The sequence below is a fragment of the Saimiri boliviensis genome, chromosome 11, assembly GCF_048565385.1.
Source record: "Saimiri boliviensis isolate mSaiBol1 chromosome 11, mSaiBol1.pri, whole genome shotgun sequence".
In the NCBI taxonomy this organism is placed as follows: Eukaryota; Metazoa; Chordata; class Mammalia; order Primates; family Cebidae; genus Saimiri; species Saimiri boliviensis.
The window spans coordinates 15,208,685-15,226,039 of record NC_133459.1 but is presented as its reverse complement, the minus strand read 5'-3'; the positions used below and the strand labels follow the sequence as shown (position 1 = coordinate 15,226,039).

At 46.0% G+C, this 17,355-nt stretch overlaps 1 protein-coding gene across 1 annotated transcript in view; it reads left to right on the top strand.

The window, feature by feature from the left end:
• The first annotated feature begins 4,800 nt into the window (after positions 1 to 4,800).
• Positions 4,801 to 17,355, top strand: part of FBXO42 (F-box protein 42) — a 106,848-nt gene continuing 94,293 nt past the window's right edge. The window contains exon 1 of the mRNA XM_003934964.4: positions 4,801 to 5,010. The gene's annotated coding sequence lies outside the window, so the exon portion shown is untranslated. The remainder of the gene's footprint in view (positions 5,011 to 17,355) is intronic.

Sequence of the window (17,355 nt, the reverse complement as noted above, 5' to 3'; positions counted from 1 at the left end):
TCGGGCTGGTCTTGAACTCCCGACCTCACGTGATCCAACCGCCTTGGCCTCCAAAGTGCTTGGATTACAGGCGTGAGCCACTACGCCCAGTCAGCTTGAGGTTTTTAATGACATGATTTAAAAACCAAAGTTAAAAATATCTATTTTACCAGTTATAATTGCCCAATTTTTCTTTTGCAGTAAAATTTCCTAGTTGAAAGACTAGATTTTCTTTTCTTTTTTTTAGATTTTCTTAAATCAATGTTTCTCCCACTTTGGATGATTTAGGTTTGAAGAACATATTGCTTTCTATTTATTATTTTTTCTTTGGTTTTTTTTTTAAATTTCTTGCTTTTTTTTTTTTTTTTTGAGATGGAGTTTCGCTCGTTACCCAGGCTGGAGTGCAATGGCGTGATCTTGGCTCACCGCAACCTCCACCTCCTGCGCTCAGGCAATTCTCCTGCCTCGGCCTCCTAAGTAGCTGGGATTACAGGCACGCACCACCATGCCCAGCTAGTTTTTTGTATTTTTAGTAGAGACGGGGTTTCACCATGTTGACCAGGATGGTCTCGATCTCTCGACCTCGTGTTCCACCCGCCTCGGCCTCTCAAAGTGCTGGGATTACAGGCTTGAGCCACCGCGCCCAGCCTTATTTCTTGCTTTCTATTTATTTATTTGAAATGGGGTCTCTCTATTGCCCAGGCTGGAATGCAGTGTGGGTGATGATAGCTCACTGCAACCTCCAACTCCCTGGGCTCAAGCAACCCTCTGCCTCTTTTTCCCAAGTAGCTAGGACTACAGGTACATGCACCACCATGTCCAGCTAATTTTTCAAGTTTTTGTAGAGACAGAGTCTTGCTATGTTGCCCATGATGGTTTTGCACTCCTGGGCTCAAGCGATCCTCCCCTCTTGGCTTGCTAAAGAGCTAGGTGTGGGGCCAGGTGAAGTGGCTCACACCTGTAATCCAAGCACTTTGGAGGCAAGGGGGGATGGATCACATGAGGTCAGGAGTTCAAGACCAGTCTGACCAACATGGTGAAACCCCATTTTTAAAAATAAAAAATAAAAAAAATAAAAAATAAAAAAGAGCTAGGTGTGCACCACTGTGCCTGGCCCATATAGCTCTCTGTGAGTAAGGGTGACCCAAGTCAGCACAAAGGGACTTTGCCCTCCAACTTGAGAGGGGACTTGGCTTCTGGCCCAGCCCTATGCCCCATGAGATTTCCTAGGACGTTTCTATCCCAGGGCAGTCGGCTCTCAGATCAAGCTTGCTTCAGTTTTAGGCACAAGGGAGTTGTTGACAGAAAGAGTCAAACTCTGTGAAATATTTGAAGAGAATTATTCTGAGCCAAATATGAGTGACCATGGCCTATGACATAGCCATCAGGAGATCCTGAGAACATGTCCCCAAGGAGGTTGGGGCGCTGCTTGTTTTTATACATTTTAGAAAGATATGAGACATCAATCAAACACATTTAAGATACATATTAATACAGGGCTGAGTGCAGGGGCTCACGTCTGTAATCCCAGCACTTTGGTAGGCCAAGGCGGGTGGATCCCCTGAGGCAGGAGTTTGAGACCAGCTTGCCCAACATGGTGGAACCCCATCTCTACTAAAAATACAAAAATTAGCTGGGCATGGTGACAGCCACGTGTAATCCCAGCTGCTCAGGAGGCTGAGGAAAGAGAATCACTTGAGCCTAGGAGGCAGAGGTTGCAGTGAGCCAAGATTGCACCACTGCACTCCAGCCTGGATGAGAGAGAGAGATTCCATCTCAAAAAAAAGAAAAAAAAAGATATATTAATACATTAGTTCTGGCTGGGAGCAGTGGCTCACGCCTGTAATCCCAACACTTTGGGAGGCTGACACGGGTGGATCACCTGAGGTCAAGAGTTCAGCCTAATATGGAAAAACCCCATCCTTACTAAAAATACCAAATTAGCCGGGTGTAGTGGCACCTGCCTGTAATCCCAGCTACTCTGGAGGGTAAGACAGGAGAATTGCTTGAACCCGGGAGGTGGAGGTTGTGGTGAGCCAAGATGGCCCCATTGCCTTCCAGTGTGGGCGACAAGAATGAAACTCCAACCCCCCCAAAAAATACTAAAAAACAAAAAACACTGGCTCATGGCCAGGGGTGGTGGCTCACACCTGTAATCCCAGAACTCTGAGAGGCCAGGAGTTTGAGACCAGCCTGGCCAACACGGTGAAACCCTGTCTCTACTAAAAATACAAAATCTAGGCCGGGCGCGGTGGCTCAAGCCTGTAATCCCAGCACTTTGGGAGGCCGAGGCGGGTGGATCACGAGGTCGAGAGATCGAGACCAACCTGGTCAACATGGTGAAACCCCGTCTCTACTAAAAAATACAAAAAATTAGCTGGGCATGGTGGTGCGTGCCTATAATCCCAGCTACTCAGGAGGCTGAGGCAGGAGAATTGCCTGAACCCAGGAGGCGGAGGTTGCGGTGAGCCGAGATCGCGCCATTGCACTCCAGCCTGGGTAACAAGAGCGAAACTCCGTCTCAAAAAAAAAAAAAAAATACAAAATCTAGCCGTGTATGGTGGTACATGTTTGTAATCCCACCTACTCGGGAGGTTGAGGCAAGAGAATTGCTTGAAACTGGGAGGCGAAGGTTGGTTGCAATGAGCAGAGATCACGCCACTGCACTCCAGGCTGGAAGAAGAGCGAGACCCTGTCTCAATAAATAAAAACTACACTGGTTCAGTGTGGAAAAACCGGACGACTCGAAGTGGGAGCAGGTTTAAAAATTTTCTGATTGGTGATGAGTTGAAAGAGTTATTATCAATAGGCCTGGTGTGGTGGCACATGCCTTTAATCCCAGCACTTTGGGAGGCTGACGCAAGTGGATTGCTTGAGCTCAGGAGTTTGAGACCAGTGCGGGCAACATGGTGAAACTCTGTCTCTACAAAAAATGAAAAGGGCCGGCCGCGGTGGCTCAAGCCTGTAATCCCAGCACTTTGGGAGGCCGAGGCGGGTGGATCACAAGGTCAAGAGATCGAGACCATCCTGGTCAACATGGTGAAACCCCGTCTCTACTAAAAATACAAAAAATTAGCTGGGCATGGTGGCACGTGCCTGTAATCCCAGCTACTCAGGAGGCTGAGGCAGGAGAATTGCCTGAACCCAGGAGGCGGAGGTTGCGGTGAGCCGAGATCGCGCCATTGCACTCCAGCCTGGGTAACAAGAGCAAAACTCCGCCTCAAAAAAAAAAAAAAAAAAAAAAAAAGAAAAGAATTAGCCAGGCATGGGAGTGCTGCCTGTAGTCTCAGCTACTCAGGAGGCTAGGGTAGGAGGATGGCTTGAGCCTGAAAGGCAGAGGCTTCAGTGAACCAATAACTAACTCATCAGTGTACTCCAGCCTGGGCAACAAAGCCAGACCCTGTCTCAAAAAAAAAAAAAAAAAAAAAAAAAAGAAGTTATTATCAATAGAAAGGAATGTCAGGGTTATTATAAGGGGTTGTGGACAAAAATGCTTTTTGTTGGTGGTGTTTTTTTGAGACAGAGTCTTGCTCTGTCTCCCAGGCTGGAGTAGAGTGGCACATTCTCTGCTCACTGTAACCTCTGCCTCCTGGGTTCAAGTGATTCTCCTGCCTCAGCCTCCCAAGTAGCTGGGACTATGGACGCCCCTCCACCACAACTGGCTACTTTTTGGTATTTTTAGGAGAGATGTGGTTTCACTGTGTTAGCCAGGATGGTCTCCATCTCCTGACCTCATGATCTGCTTAGCCTCGGCCTCCCAAAGTGCTGTGATTACAGGTATGAGCCACCTCGCGACCGGCCTGCAAATGTTAGTCTTAAGGTCTGTTGTGTTGAGGTTAGTGCTGGAGGGTGTAATGAGGCATGTCTGACCCCCACTTCCTGTCATGGCCTGAACCATGTTAAATTTTAGAGTGCCCTGGTCAATTTACCTTTCAGGTTAAATTTTAGACTGCCCTGGCCTAGGAGAAAGTCCATTCAGAAGGTTTGGTGTGGTGGTGGTGGTGAGGTTGGGGGCGGGGGTGGGGGTGGGGGAGGGGGGCTTAGTTTTTTGTTTTTGTTTTTGTTTTTTTTTGCTTACAGAGTTTAGACTGAAGCCCTTGACTCAATTTGGCATTTCCTTAGACCACATGCTGTATGTAGGGCTGTATATTCTCACCTACACACCAGGTTGCTCCCTTGAGAGGGGTCTTTGCTGGATCCTATCCCCTGGTGATAGCCAGCAGGAGGTAAAGGAGCTTGAGAATCCCACGTGCCCGAGTTTAAGTCCTGTGTTTCCCGCGCCGCCCCACCTCCACCGCTAGGTGTGTGGCTCTGGACAAATAACTGATCGTTTTCCGTGCCTCGGTTTCCTCATCTAAAAAGTGGAGCTAGTGAAACACCTCACACAGTGGTTGCTACAAGGCTACTACGGTGAAGGGAGGCTTCTCTTGCACACCTCAGGCGGAGCTTCCCTCCCCGTGGCGATATCCGAGGGCACTTACATCCGCCACCTCTGTGCTCATCGGACCCTCGGGGTAGAACTGAGTTAATTCCTGGCTAAACGTTAGTCTCAAATCACTGGGAAAACCACTTAGGTGCCCCAGACACTGCAGCGGAGGGTGGGTGCGGCTAGGAGGTCGACGCTGGAGACGCGGCGAAGGCAGGTGCGGAAGCCTCGCTCCCCAGACGGCATTCCATCCTCCACAGAACCTTGGCCAGTGACCACAGCCCTTCTCAATATGGCGCCGCCCCCTAGCCGCCCAGCGCCGGCCCGCCGCGCTGACGTGAGCGCGCGCGCGTGTCCTCCGTGCCCGCCCCTGCGCATGCGCGCTCCGCTCTGTCTTCTCTCCGCTAGAGCAGCAGCTGCGGCGGCGGGGTTTGAGTGGAGGAAGATGGCGGCTCCGGGTGGTTCGGGGTCCCGCCAGCTGTGAAGAGCCCCGAGCACGGCTATCACGGCCTGAGGCACAGCGCCTCTGCTCTGGCCCTGTCCCTGGCTCCCTCATTGCCGTCGCCACCGGAGCGAACCCTAGAGCGTGGAGCGGGCTGGGCCAGGTGAGGCCTCTCCTCCTCCCCGGGCCGCGATGGGGAGCCGGCGCCTCCTGCCCTTTATGCCCGGGGCTGGCAAGGGGCAGCGGGCGCCCCGGGTCTGGCGCAGGTCCCGCATCCCGCGCGGGGGTCGGTCTTGGTTGGGCAGGGTGCCTTGCTATCGCCGTCCTGGAGTGAGGAGAGTAGGAGAGCTCCTTTCCAGCCAGCCCTTGGGTTGGGAGCGAACCCACCCTCTCTCCCCAGCAGGGTGACTCTCGTCCCCTCACCCGGGCAGTGAAGGGGTGTGTGGCCCGGGCAAGGATGGCTTTAGGGTGTCAGATAATCTTTCATCGCGCCTCCGAACCTTTCACTTTTTTTTGAGAGAGGAGCCGGCAGTCGGGTGCCCATCAGAATTGGGGCTGCGGCTGGGGGCCAGCATCTCTGAAGCTGCAGTTGCAAAGGGATGATTTGGGAATTGGTTTACGTTAACTAAAACGCAAGCGGCCTTTCCTAGCCCCTAGCTTGTTGAGTGTTCCCCTAGAGAGATGGAAACTGCGGATCTCCTTGCTTGAGACAGCAATCCATGCTGTGACTGTGGAAGGCTTCTCTTGGCGAGAATTGTGTGTGCTAAGGGAACGGTGGAGGGTGGGAACGAATTTGTAAGCGTAGAGAAAGCAATTGTGAGATCTTGATGGTCTCTGCAGGGTAACTTCAGCGCCAATTGAGTTCGTTTGAAACCTTCGGATTGTTAAGATTCAGAATAGCCAATTGCTTTGTTAAATCTTCCGACTTTCATTAAGAAAATAAAAGCTTCATTTCTTAATTGCCAGAGTCTTTGGATTTTTCTGTGGTGGGATTCTGATCGGTCTAGATGAAGATTCTGACGCTTTACCAGTTCTCACTTGCTGGCAGCGGCATTGTAACTATGCTTGTTGTTCTTTTTGAGAACAACTTTTGTTGTTGTTTAAATGCTAATTGGGAGACTGATTGTGTTTCTCCTGTAGGGAAGTCGGTTTTGAAGCCTTGTGGCCTCTTCCTTGAGGAATGATGGCTTCATTGGACTGTGCTGTGGGGAATTGTTGAGGCAATTGCTTTTGCTTGGACACACCAAAATACCTTTTGTAACAAATTGGCTTTACTTGTGCTTAAGAATGATGACGTCATGGATTTAAAGAGACAAGGAAAATTTGGAAAGTACCATCATTTACAACTGAACATTTATAATTAAGTCTATAGCTCTTAGGGTCATTGGTGATGCTGTGTTAAATTGCTAACTTTGAGTGTATTCATGTGTATAATCTGAATGGGTGTCTTTTCTATTGTATGTTATTTTAACTATTTGCTTTGACAAGCCAATATAAATGCATTATTCAATCCATAGTGATCCATGGGCATGTTGTCTATCTTAAAAAGCTTTTCCTTGTTAAAATGACAACTGTTTCGTTATTATTTGACCATTTCTCTCTCTCTTTTTTTTATTTTTATTTTTTTTGAGGCAGTCTCACTCTGTCACCCAGACTGGAGTGCAGTGGCATGATTTCGGCTCACTGCAACCTCCGTCCCTTGGGTTTAAGCAATTCTCGTGCCTCAGCCTCTTAAGTAGCTGGGATTACAAGCGTGCACCACCACGCCCAGCTAATTAGTTTTTGTAATTTTAGCAAAGACGGGGTTTTACCATGTTGCCCAGGCTGATCTCAAACTCCTGGTCTCAAGCAATACCCCACCTCTGCCAGGCTGGAGCCACCGTGCCCAGCCTCCTTTTCTATTTTTAAATCAGACTTTTCCGTAGAAATTTGTCGATTTTGTTAGTGTCTTTGCTAAAGACGTAAATCTGAACTATCAGCTTCTCTGTGGTAGAAAATTGGAGAGCTACTTTGCATATCAATTTGCTAATAAAGAGTCATGAAATTAATGCAGTAAAACATCCTGGTGGCTCATCATTACGCTTCTTGGCATAATATGTTGCACTGTTATGCTAAATCATCAGGTATTGATGCAACTGTGTGACATCCATGACATCATTTGCTCTCCAGATTTTGAGTTTTGCAATTCCTTACCTTACTCAGTTACAAAAAGAACAGGATCAGAAAAAGGTAACTTAGGATGCTTGTTCTTGTCTGATTTCCAGAAGGGTCTTTAATAATAGCTTTATGTAGTTTAAACCCTTCAGATTCAGAACTGGGTGAGTCCTACCTATTATCGAGAGCAAGCAAAGAAAGTGCTAGCAAAACATGAGTTTTACGAGAACACTGAGGTCCCAAGGAGAAGCTATCTCAAAGTCGAATAAACATGTAATTATCTTTGTGATTTCAGGATTTTTTTTTTTTTTTTTTTTTTTGAGACGGAGTTTCGCTCTTGTTACCCAGGCTGGAGTGCAATGGCGCGATCTCGGCTCACCGCAACCTCCGCCCCCTGGGTTCAGGCAATTCTCCTGCCTCAGCCTCCTGAGTAGCTGGGATTACAGGCACGCGCCACCATGCCCAGCTAATTTTTTGTATTTTTAGTAGAGACGGGGTTTCACCATGTTGACCAGGATGGTCTCGATCTCTTGACCTCGTGATCCACCCGCCTCGGCCTCCCAAAGTGCTGGGATTACAGGCTTGAGCCACCGCGCCCAGCCTGATTTCAGGATTGTTTTAGTCATCGAAGTAACTGTTTATAAAAACCAGAAGCCATTTGATTAAATAAACCCCTTTCCATGATTGTTAATGTGGGTCAAAAAATAAACAGTGTTTGTGACAGTGCTTTGTAAAATGTAAACTAAAAGGTAAATATAAAATTGATTATTCCTATTTATGAGCTACCTAGTGAGGGCCCTCTGTTTGGCAGGTGTTTGGGGAAGTAGGTACTAATAACTGTAAAGTAAGACAGCTTTTGGTCTGAAGTTGCATACAGCATGGCTGGGGAGCCAGACCAAGGAAACCTGTTAAGGTCGGTGTAGTGTAAGAAGTGCACTGAATCCAACCAAGAGAGTCAAGAAAGGCTTCTTGGAGCAGGGATGGCTTTACCCCAATGTTTCCTATTATTCTGCAGAGTCTGCCTTTAGTGAGTGACTTGCTTTTTATAAAACTTAAAAAAAAAATTCTGTCATGAGTTATTTTCCCCTTTTATTCATTCACTGTCATGACACTTCCCACACAGTATGCCCCATTTATGGCTTCTGCATTCTCAAAAATCCAGCAGTCTTGGGAAAACCTTTCTATATGAGTCATACACACAGGCAACAAACACAAACATTGCAGCTACAATTAAAATATCTCAGATTACTAAGTGGTGACAACTTTAGAGTGATGATGCTTTTTTGTTTTTGTTTTGTAAACTAGCACAAGAGGCACTGTTTTTAATTTGATCACATTTAGTTAATACAGTAAATATTTAATGGTCATTCCTATAATCAGTGTTGATTATAGGTAGTTATTAGTACTGTCTCCTTTTTCTCAATAATAAATAAAATGAGAAGGTCTTAATTCCTTTTGCATTGAAGCTGACAGCTTAAGTCAGAATCACGCTAAACTATAGAATCTGTGTGGATTGATGTTGCTAGTATCTTTGATATTAATTTCTGTGTCCCAGTACAAGTTATTCACCTTAGTGCTGTAGTTGTTTTACCATTAATTTAGCATATTGTCACCTATATTGTAAAAACTTTGAATTTTTGGATTGAGTGGAATTTTTATGTGGCACTGTATTATTGGACATATATTATCCGTATCTTAACTGAAAATGAGTGCTCTAAGGTTGCAGTTGATGGAAAAGTAAAGGTGATGTGTTCATTTTACTATAATGTGACAGTTTGCTACATGTATACGGATATGACTTGTAGGCAAGTCATTTAAAAATTGTTCACTGTTAAGCTTATAATTCAGCTTATGATTTACAGACAAGTTTTTGTTGTTGTTGTTGTTGTTGAGATGGAGTCTTGCTCTGTCACCCAGGCTGGAGTGCAGTGGCACCATCTCGGCTCACTGCAACCTCTACCTCCCAGATTCAAGCCATTCTCTTGCCTCAGCCTTCCGAGTAGCTGGGATTACAGCTGCCTGCTACCATGCTTGGCGAATTTTTGTATTTCTAGTAGAGACGAGGTTTCACCATGTTGGCCAGGCTGGTCTCGAACTTATGACCTAAGGTGATCCACCTGCCTCGGCCTCCTGAAGTGCTGGGATTATAGGTGTGAGCCACTGCACCTGGCCAACAAGTCATTTAAAAATTGTCCAGCTTTAAGCTTATTTAATTTTTGAGATGGAGTTTTGCTCCATTTGTCTAGGCTGGAGTGCAATGGTGTGATCTTGGCTCATTGCAACCTCTGTCTTCCGGGTTCAAGCAATTATCCTGCCTCAGCCTCCAGAATAGCTGGAATTACAGGCACCTGTCACCATACCCAGCTAATTTGTATATTTTTAGTAGAGACGGGCTTCACCATGTTGGCCAGGCTGGTTTCAACTCCTGACCTCAGGTGATCCACTTGTCTCAGCCCCTCAAAGTACTGGTACAAGTATGAGCCACCACGCCCAGCTTATGTTAAAGAAAATTTTTTTTGAGGCAGATTCTTACTCTGTTGCCCAGGCTGGAGTGCAGTGGCACAATCTTGGCTGACTGCAACTGCTGACTTATGGGTTCAAGCAATTCTCATGCTTCAGCCTCTCCAGTAGCTGGAATTACAGGTATGAACCACCATGCCTGGCTGATTTTTGTATTTTTTTTTTTTTTTTTTTTTGAGACGGAGTTTCGCTCTTGTTACCCAGGCTGGAGTGCAATGGCGCGATCTCGGCTCACCGCAACCTCCGCCTCCTGGGTTCAGGCAAATCTCCTGCCTCAGCCTCCTGAGTAGCTGGGATTACAGGCACGCACCACCATGCCCAGCTAGTTTTTTGTATTTTTAGTAGAGACGGGGTTTCACCATGTTGACCAGGATGGTCTTGATCTCTCGACCTCGTGATCCACCCGCCTCGGCCTCCCAAAGTGCTGGGATTACAGGCTTGAGCCACTGCGCCCGGCCTGATTTTTGTATTTTTAATAGAGATGGTGTTTCACCATGTTGTCTGGAACTCCTGACCTCAATTGATCCTCCCACTTTGGCCTCTCAGAGTGCTGGAATTATAGGTATGAGCTGCTGCGACTGACCTAAGCTTATTTTTAAAATTGTTTCCTGTGACATTTTTCTTGTTTTTTTTTTTTTTTTTTTTTTGAGACAGAGTTTCGCTCTTGTTACCCAGGCTGGAGTGCAATGGCACGATCTCGGCTCACCGCAACCTCCGCCTCCTGGGTTCAGGCAATTCTCCTGTCTCAGCCTCCTGAGTAGCTGGGATTACAGGCATGCACCACCATGCCCAGCTAATTTTTTGTATTTTTAGTAGAGACGGGGTTTCACCTTGTTGACCAAGGTTGGTCTCGATCTCTTGACCTTGTGATCCACCCGCCTCGGCCTCCCAAAGTGCTGGGATTACAGGCTTGAGCCACCGCGCCCGGCCTCCTGTGACATTTTTCTAAAAGTCTTGTAAAATTAGGATTTAATGGTATTCCTGTAGCTTTAATCTTTAACTTCTTTACTCATTCATGTATTAGAAAGAAAATTTGCTGTGAATTCTGATTCTGCATGAAATTTCTACCTTTTTCTTTTTTTTAAAAGACAGAGTCTCCTCCTTTCGCCCAGGCTGGAGTGCAGTGGCACAATCTTGGCTCACTGCAATCTCCACCTCCTGGGTTCAAGCAATTCTCCTGTCTCAGCCTCCCGAGTAGCTGGGATTATGGGTGTGCACCACCATGCCTGGCTAATTTTTGCATTTTTTAGTAGAGACAGGATTTCACCATGTTGGTCAGGCTGGTCTCGAACTCCTGATCTTGTGATCTGTCAGCCTTAGCAATAGCGTGAGACTCCTCTGTCTCAAAAAAAAAAATTGTACTGTAACTTGGACAGTAACTTAGCTTAGATAGTAATTTATTTTCTCTTCTATTAATAAATAGATTTGAGGTAGTTCATTTAATTTTTATAAAAGCAAGCACGTTTTGGTTTTAGCCAGTAATATCCCCTTAGACTATTTTTTATTTAGGATACTTTCAACTGTTTTAAGGAATTCACTAGTATGGGGTATGCTCTTTCAGATGTTTCCTTTGTTAATCTCTAATAGGGTAGGGTGTTTATTTCTTTGCTTTTTTTTTTGAGACGGAGTCTTGCTCTGTCACCAGGCTGGAGTACAGTGGCGCAATCACGGCTGCTTTTCATTATAAATTTCTTAGTAAAGAATTGGTGCAGTGGCCACCTCAGTGGTAGCAAGTTCCCTTGCTAATTTCTGTATCACTGTAGACACAAGTGGTAAATACAGTGAACCCCAAGTTTCTCATCAAATAATCAGTATGTCATTATGTTCAGCTCTCTATTCTTTAATTCTCTATTTTAAAGTTTAACTTCCTTGTAGTTTCAGTAAACAACTTTTTCCACCAGTTCTTTTTTTTTTCTTTTAAAGAGATGGGGTTTCTCCAGATTGGTTAGGCTGGTCTCGAACTCCCTACCTCAAGTGATCCACCCGCCTCTGCCTCCCAAAGTGCTGGGATTACAGGTGTGCGCAACCACGCCTGGCCTTTCCACCAGTTCTAACCAGTAGTTCACATCTGTTCCCCCAGTCCCCTGCCCTGTCCTGACTCATCCTGGTCAGCTGCTCTGGTCACCTGCTTTGACCTCTGCTTACCTGCTTTGACCTGCCTGGAATCTTCCTTCTTGATAAACTACCCACCCCGTCACTCCGGCGCATACCCCTGCTCCCTTAAAATAGCCCATTGGAACTAGACTAGACTGTGCGGTCTAACCCTAGCCGGTAGGGGAACAACATAGCAGTAGGAGTGACCTCTGTCGGGTCATAAGTACCTCTTCCCCTCCTTGTCCAGGTGTGCGCTTGCCATTGTTCCATCTGCGAGCCACACCCTTCTATAGAAGTAAATTCCCTTGCTGAGGAAATTTATATTCGAGTGCTGCTTCTTCTGCGGCGTTGAAAATTCTACTTAGGACACATGGATTTTAATTTATTCATTATTTTACACTTTGTTCTGGCCGTTAGTGGTTTTGACAGTGAAATTTGACCAGTATAAGCCTCCTTAAGTTGGTGGTGTGTCCTTCTGACATGTCCCCTTTGGTCTTGGAGTGCTTCCTTAATTTTTGTCACAATAAGCTATCCCAGATTCTCCTTGTACTCTTCCTGTCATTGAAGTGAATATTAGTCATTTTTCTAAGAAGACCCAGTATCTTTTACAGGGAATTCCATTAGAAACCAGGATCTTGTGCTAGGGATGCTCATTGCTACAGGGTCTTCATTCATTCATTCTTTCTTTCTTTCTTTTTTTTTTGAGATGGTGTTTCGCTCTTGTTACCCAGGTTGGAGTGCAATGGCGCGATCTCGGCCTACTGCAACCTCCGCCTTCTGGGTTCAGGCAATTCTTCTGCCTCAGCCTCCTGAGTAGCTGGGATTACAGGCACGCGCCACCATGCCCAGCTAATTTCTTTTTTGTATTTTTAGTAGAGACAGGGTTTTACTCTGTTGACCAGGATGGTCTCGATCTCTTGACCTCGTGATCCACCCGCCTTGGCCTCCCAAAGTGCTGGGGTTACAGGCTTGAGCCACTGCGCCCGACCTCAGGGTCTTCATGGTTTCTAAGTCCTTTTAGTAGGCGGAAGTAGAAAATGTTTTTACTAGAAATCAGACCTTTATATTGATATTTACAATTGAATTTAACACGTTTATGGGATTTTTTTTCTTTTGATTTTACAATTTGTCTCATACTGAAATTTTGGTTTTAATAGTATTAACATTTATTTGCTTTATTGTTTATATAAGAAGGTTTAAAAATATAACATCCAGGCAGGGCTTGGTGGCTCACGCCTGTAATCCCAGCACTTTGGGAGGCCGAGGTGGGCGGATCATGAGGTCAGGAGTTCAAGACCAGCCTGGCCAACGTAGTAAAACCCTGTCTCTACTTACAATACAAAAATTAGTTGGGCATGGTGGTGGGTGCCTGTAGTCCCAGCTACTCAGGAGGCTGAGGCAGGAGAATTGCTTGAACCCCGGAGGCGGAGGTTGCAATGAGCTGAAACTGCACCACTGCACTCCAGTTTGGGCAACAGAGTAAGACTTTGTCAAAAAAAAAAAAAAAAAAATCTGGATGAGTGCTGTGGCTCACGACTGTAATCCCAGCACTTTGGGAGGCTGAGGCAGGTGGATCACCTGAGGTTGGGAGTTCAACGCTAGCCTGGCCAATATGGTAAAACCTGTCTCTACTAAAAATACAAAAAAAAAAAAAAAAGCTGGGTTTGGTGGCATGTGCCTGTAATCCCAGCTACTTTGGAAGCTGAGGCAGGAGAATCACTTGAACCAGGGAGGCCAAGGTTGCAGTGAGACGACATCGAGCCACTGCTCTCCAGCCTGAGTGGCAGTCTCCATCTCAAAAACAAACTACACACACACACACACACACACACACACACACACACACACACACACTCTCTCTCTCTCTCTCTCTCTCTCTCTCTCCATATTACTGCTAACAAAATAACTGAAGCTAATTTAAGTAATAGAACTTTGGGAGGCTGAGGTGGGCGGATCACCTGAGGTCGGGAGTTCGAGACCAGCCTGACCAACATGGAGAATCCCCCTCTCTACTAAAAATACAAATTTAGCCAGACATGGTGGCGCATGCCTGTAATCCCAGCTACTCGGGAGGCTGAAGAATCACTTGAACCCAGGAGGCAGAAGTTGTGGTTAGCCGAGATCGTGCTGTTGAACTCCAGCCTGGGCAATAAGATCGAAACTCCGTCTCAAAAAAAAAAAAAGTTTTTTTTTTTGCCATGTTAAAGTGTAGAATTGTAGTGGTATGATTATGGCTCAGTGCAGCCCCAGTCTCCTGGCTCAAACAATCCTCCTGCCTCAACCTCCCAAGTAGCTATAACTACAGGCACCACCACACCTAGCTAATTTAAAAAAATTTTTTTAGCCGGGCGCGGTGGCTCAAGCCTGTAATCCCAGCACTTTGGGAGGCCGAGGCGGGTGGATCACAAGGTCAAGAGATCGAGACCATCCTGGTCAACATGGTGAAACCCCGTCTCTACTAAAAATACAAAAATTAGCTGGGCATGGTGGCACGTGCCTGTAATCCCAGCTACTCAGGAGGCTGAGGCAGGAGAATTGCCTGAACCCAGGAGGCGGAGGTTGCGGTGAGCCGAGATCGCGCCATTGCACTCCAGCCTGGGTAACAAGAGGGAAACTCCGTCTCAAAAAAAAAAAAAAAAAAAAAAAAAAAATTTTTTTAGACAGAGGGTCTGGCCCTGTAACCTGGGCTGAAGTGCAACCGTGTGATCTCTGCTTACTATAACCTCTCCCACCCAGGCTCAAGTTACTCTCCCATCTCAGCCTCCTGAGTAGCTGGGACTACAGTTGCATGCTACCATGCTCAGCTAATTTTTTTTTTTTTTTTTGACACGGAGTCTTGCTCTGTTGCCCAGGCTGGGGTGCAGTGGCAAGATCTTGGCTCACTGCAACATCCTCCTCCTGGGTTCAAGCAGCTCTGCTGCCTCAGCCTCCTGAGAAGATGGAATTACAGGCACATACCACCAGGCCCAGCTAATTTTTGTATTTTTAGTAGAGGGGGGTTTCACCATGTTAGCCAGGCTGGTCCCTAACTCCTGACCTCGTGATCTGCCCACCGTGGCCTCCCAAAGTGCTGTGATTACAGGTGTGAGCCACTGTGCCCAGCCATTTTTTTTTTTTTTTTTTTTTGCATTTTTTGTAGAGATGGGGTTTCACCATGTTGTCCACACTGGTCTGGAATTCCTGTCTTCAAGCAATCCTACTCCTGACTTGACCTAAAGTGTTGGCATTACAGGCGTGAGCCACTGTGCCTAGCCTGAAATTCTAAATTCTAAATTCTTAGAATTTTCTTTCCATCAGGATCGAGCCAAAAACTGGAAAATATATATTTCTATTTCAAACAGGAAATTGAGTACAGGGAACTGGTTACATACATGTAACCATTTTTTTTTTCCCCTTTGCAACTTTAAACTTTAATAACTCTGGATGAATACATGGTGGCAACAGTCCATGACACCTGAAAACATCATTTGTGGAGTGGCGTAGAGTTCAGTGTTTGCAGTCTGCATATCACAACCATATTTCACACAGCCGTGCTTGGTTTGATTTTCTCCATGTAGTTCATAATGGTCTTCAGTTGTAAAGCGATTCTGCAGATTTCATTTATAATCCTCACCCTACAGTTACCTAAGTCCTGTTTCTGCAAGTTGACTTATGTGCTACGCTCAGTCATGTACCTTCAAAGTTACTAATGCAACTGCCAGAGGGGGACAGTGTCAACACTACTGTCTCCATTAGAAGGACGGCTACCCCGCGCTGTGAGAGCACTGCTGTTCCTAACAGAAGTTTAATCTTAGAGGGATTTGAGAATTGGTTTGACCCTAATTCCAGCTGTGCGTGCCTCAAAAGAAAAATCCCATTCTCCTTCATTTTGGGGAGTGCTTTTGGTGGCACCAGCGCTGGTGTGGGGTAGTGGAGAGAGCATTGAGCTTGGAGTCACAACCAGGTGAAACTGCTCTGGTCTTCACTAGCTGTGTGACTTGGGCAAGCAGCTTGCAATCTCTGAGCCTCTGAGGCAAAGGCAAAAGGCAGAATATGGCAAAAGATGGTAGAGTAGGTGTCTTAGTCCATTTGTGTTGCTATAAGGAATACCTGAGACTAAGTAACCTATATAAAGAAAGGAGGTTTAGCTCATGTTTCTACAGCTAGGAAGTTCAAGGCCATAGCCCTGGCTTCTGGCTGGGCTTTCCTGCTGTATCACAGTGTGGCAGGAAAGGTCAAAGGGGAATTGGACACGTGAATAGGGGAAACCATTGTGGATGGCCTGATTTATAACAACCTACTCTCCCAGGAACTAATCTAGTTTCGGAGAGCCAGAACTCACTCACTACCTGGAGAACAGCACCACGCCATTCTTGAGGGATCTGCCCCCATTACCTAAACTCCTCCCAGTGAGCCCCGCCTCCTAACAGCACCACATTGGGGATCAAATTTCAACATGTGTTTTGGTGGGGACAGACAAACCTTATCTAAACCATAGCAGTAGGTAACTTAGAAATTAATTACTGTAGGGTGAAACTATTAAGGGTCAGGGGAACAAAAGGAAGGACATGGTATTACTAGAATTTTTTTTTTTTTTTGAGATAGAATCTCAATTTGCCTCCCAGACTGGAGTGCAGTGGGCGATCATGGCTCACTGCAGCTTTGTCCTCCCCAGGCTCAGGTTACCCTCCTACCTTAGCCTCCCTAGTAGCTAGGACTACAGGCAGGTGCCATATCTTTTTTTTTTTTTTTTTTTTTTTTTGTAGAGATAGGGTTTTGCCATGTTGCCCAGGGTAGTCTTGAACTCCTGGGCTCAAGCAATCCACCCGCCTCAGACTCCCAAAGTGCTGGGATTATAGACATGAGCACTACACCTGGCCCAGAACTATTAAGAATATTGAATAGTAGGATAGTAGGGACAACCCCTCAAACACAACTGCCACCTGCCACTTTCCTTTTTTTTCTTGAGACGGAGTCTTACTTTGCTGCCCTGGCTGGAGTACAGTGGCGTAGTCTCGGCTCACTGCAACCACGGCCTCCCGGGTTCAAGCATTTTTTAAATTTGAGAAATGCCTCAGTCTCCTGAGTAGCTGGAATTACAGGTGCCTGCCACCACCATGCCTGGCTAATTTGTGTATTTTTAGTAGAGATAGGGTTTCACCATGTTGGCCAGTCTGGTCTCGAATTCCTGACCCCAGGTGATCCGCCCACCTCAGCCTCCCAAAGTGCTGGGATTGCGGGTGTGAACCACCCCATCCAGTCTTTTTTCTAGTGGTGGTCAAGGCAGCAGAATTGCTTGAACCTGGGAGGTTGAGGTTGCAGTGAGCCAAGACTGCAGAGTGAAACTCCGTCTCAGTAAAAAACCGACAAAAAAAAGACAAATAAAAATAAAATGCTCCATTCCATCACAGCATCTTTTTAAAATGTATTATGTTCTTTGCAGAATATTTTTATCAGTGGGGAAGCTGGCTTTATATGCCACCTGAGAGGTTTGATAGGAGCATTATGGGATTGTAAAGTACTTTGAATTCCTCTTGAAATACTATTTTTACCATGCTTCTTTTCTGCTCACATTTAGTGAATTCCTGGAGACTGCAGAATAATCTCTAGATTAATGGGGCAAGAGGCTAGAGTCAGAGAAGTTAGGTAAGTGTCTACTGTTGTAGTTCAAGTGTAGGTGAAAACGACCAGCATCATAGCAGGGGAATAACAATCAAAGGAGGGACATTTTGAAGAAAGAGCTAATAGATGAAAGTGAAAG